Raw genomic sequence first — 3,646 nt, forward strand, 5'->3', positions numbered from 1 at the left:
AGGGAGATTCTGCTTTTCAGCTGAAAGCATGCAACGCAAGAAAAATAACTTGGATTCAAAGTTCACTTTCAGCTAAAGCATGCCAGAAGCAGCCTTGCCTTCCCTCATTGCGTTGCTACAGATCATGAACTCAAAGGAAACAAAGAAAATGAGCATGTTTTATTTGTTCTTAGCCTTATGCTCTAGGCAGTGTGTTGCACGACTTCTTACTCATGTAAGAGCAGCAACATATAATTTTAAAAGTTAATCCAAAATAGACTTGGCTGTGGCTTGAATTAGACCTAAATCACACTGTACAGCAGGATTTACCTGTAGCCTTTTAAAGCAAGCAAAAGCGCATTTAGGAGGCGATGGTCTCATCGCCTTGAGCTAACCTAAACTCTCAAAGATGCTGGGTTGCTTGGCATCTTTCCAAGGTGGTTGCTATACAGTAGGATTCTGGAGAAGCCAAATGATAGTGGCTTTGTAGCTATCAGGTTCCTGTCAATGCCTGAGCAATTTCAGAATGGAAAGAGAAGTAAAGGCAAGCAAACTGTTAGTGTACAAAATGAGCTGTGCTCAAGAGTTGTGGTGGGTGAAGAGGGCAAAGAGCAATGTGTAATGGGAGCTGGCCGAGTAGTGATAGCTCCTAGATGGGCTTGTAGGATGAAATTACAAATGGAAGTCCTGATAAAGTATTAAAACCAAAAGAACCAGCTTTTGTGAGTCCCAATATCAAAATATTTATGAATGGTTGGAAAGGGAAAAATGTCTACTTTGAATTGTTTAATGAATTTTGTATTTCAGCTGGAAAACTACTCATTACACCCCTAATACTGGTTCTGGGACTGGCACTGGGAGCCATAGCGGTTGTAATAGGTAAGAGTTACATATGTGAATGATTTAACTTGTGATTCTGACTTGGCAGTGACTTTCTGTATGACATCTCAGTATTTTAGTCTCAAAGAGATTAAATTATAAATTTGATTAGCTCTTTTTTTCCCTGCTTATTTGGTTTTCTGAACCAAAATTTTTAACTGGTATAGTTAAACTAGTAAAAAGGCCAGATTTTTTTTTTTTTTAATTTAAATATAGTCCTGGTGGCTGAATGGCTTGGACTCTCCCTTTCATCACCCCAGTGGATCACAATTCTAAGATGTTGGCCTTGTGCATGCCAAGATTTTTGGTGTGCTAGGCATGATCCCAAGAGCCCTCCAGCTTGAAGATGGAACAGGAACAAAAAAAAAAACCACACAAGCAAATTTGGATGAGTCGCTCTCAAAATGTGGTTCAGTGGAGTCTGTCATGAAAAAAGGGTACGGCGAATGCATTTGATACATCTGATAACGTGGTTGTATTAATGTAGATGTAGTTATTCTAGCAAATCTGCTCTTTGCCTGACTTAACTGTCCTACAGAAATGAAATAAGCTGTAGTGATAAATGTATCATTTTGCTCATGTAAGTGCATATCCAGTGTTTATGTTGGCACCAAGATACCAGTTGGGGATCATGCTGCTTCACAGCTCTTCACCAAAGTATTTACTCTATTGGAAATTTGCAGTGTATGACCAGCCTGAGGCATGTTGGCACCTTTATTTTCGTATACTAAACCAGGATAGTTACATTAGTAAGATTATACATAACCAATCAGCATAAACCAAAATACTGTTAAGCTTTTCTAGACAACATCTGGCCAAACAAGGAATATTACTATGAATTTCAGTGTTTAGGCTAGATTGTTCTCCTGTATCAATATTCTTGAATTGGATTCACTGAAAATAGATACCTATGCATACATATAGATAGGCATCTTAAGTATTTATTCTTTAGTGTCATTTGTATGCCAAAGATACAGGCAGTATGCCAGTAAAGCTCATTTTGCTCAGCAATCTGATATAGTCTATGCTGGGGGGGAGAAATGCTTTTGCTTGTATTAAAAATTAAGATGATTTTTCAGTAATACAGTAGTAATTGCAATAATACACAGTGTGCCCTTGAAGTCCTATACTAGGTACAGGCAGATAAGATACAATCAAGAAAAGCAGTATGAGCAGTTCCAAATACATTGATTGATTATAGGAAAGTTTTAGTTTTGAGGTAATGGCAACAATATTTTGTGTCAACACAACTAGTGAAAGTAATGTCAGTGTCATAGCTGAATACCACTTTACACCATTTACAAGGCTATTGAGCAAAGCAAGGCCCCTGATGACTGTAGTCTTGTTATATGTAGTGGTGTCTGGAAAGGAAATCTTTTATGATTTCAGTCAGCTGGTGGCAGGAGAAAGGGGTGAGATGCTTCTCATTTGGATTTGAAAGAGTACCTCTTATGACAAAATATTTTTCACTTGATTAAATCTTATTTATTTTTCCTTTTACAGCTTCGTTTCTCTCAAAAGACTTTTAAGAATAAATAGTTCCCTGCCCAGGCAAGCATAAATGTTTAGTATTACTTCACAATAGATGAGGATGTTTGCAGAAACAACACCACCAAGAAAAGAAATACCAGATTGCCAAAATGCTTTTAAAATTTTTAAGTTTATATCTTATACAAAACAGTATGGTCCAGGAATTAATTTTTCAGAGATGGGAGTAGGGGCTAGCAAGAATTTGTGGTGAAGTAAACAAAGTGTAGCTTAACTCATTACTGAAGAGGCTGTTGCAGACTCTTCTTTCTTCTGCTTTCCCAAATGCTTTGTCTAAATTCTTGAAACATGGAAGCTGCATCTGAATAGTCTGTGTACATTGAAAGAGCATAATGCACACACAAAGAACTGCATTTAATTATGGTTTTCTTTTTTTTTTTTTTACCTTTTGGCAGGTGTATTTGTGTTTCCTATCTATTGCCTTTGTAAAAAGCAGAGGAAAAGGTCACGGACAGGTATGCCCTGGTAAGGATGGACCTTACTCACCTGAACTGAGCTGGTCCTTCAAGGGCTATACACGTGTTGTGCAACAGAGCAATACAGTACTGGTAACAGCATTGAAGCCACCGCCCTGGAAGAAGAACGGGGAATCTCCTGCCATCTTCCCTCAGCCGAAAACACTACTGCAGACCAGAAAGCCTCTTTGCTCTGGTGCACTCTGAACAAGATGGGCCCCCGACTGCTGCTTTTTAAATGTTTTGGGGTTTGTTTTTGTTTGTTGGTTGGGTTTTTTTATTTCTTTGGAGGGATTTTTTGAGTCTAAGTTTCTGAACTAGACAATCAAAGTCTGTATTGTAGCCACAACTCTGTTACCGATTTGGCCTGTGAAGAAAGCATTGAACTGCTAACATGTGCTCTGTTTAACTTCAGTGTTGGCCTTTAAGGGGGAAATGCTTAGAAGTCTTTGCACTCTTACTGTATACTGAGCATACTACTTTTGGTATTAAAAACTACTTCTGTAAATAACTTCCATCACACAGCATTCTGTTCAGCATACCAAAACCCCGTCACATGCCAGAGCACGACAGCTGGTTATCTTCCGAATCCTCCTGCTAGTAAGCAAGAGTGTAGATTGCTGCCGACAAACTGCAGTGCTTCAGAGGGAAAAACCTTAGTATTGGAGCTCTGTGATGCTTACAAATAACACTGATTGGTTTCATTTCAGTATTTAATGTCTATTAATATTGATTGGGAGGGTGACAGATTTGTTAAGAGTACAGCATTTTGAAACTCTCCCCAG

At 38.4% G+C, this 3,646-nt stretch overlaps 1 long non-coding RNA gene across 1 annotated transcript; it reads left to right on the forward strand.

Moving 5' to 3' along the window:
- The first annotated feature begins 785 nt into the window (after nt 1–785).
- LOC103777522 lies at nt 786–3,372 on the forward strand. Its single transcript, XR_608186.1, has 2 exons — nt 786–858; nt 2,802–3,372. It is a non-coding gene; the product is annotated as an uncharacterized LOC103777522 (long non-coding RNA).
- Nucleotides 3,373–3,646: the final 274 nt, after the last annotated feature.

This window comes from Merops nubicus, unplaced genomic scaffold, assembly GCF_000691845.1.
Source record: "Merops nubicus isolate BGI_N331 unplaced genomic scaffold, ASM69184v1 scaffold4868, whole genome shotgun sequence".
Lineage (NCBI taxonomy): Eukaryota > Metazoa > Chordata > Aves > Coraciiformes > Meropidae > Merops > Merops nubicus.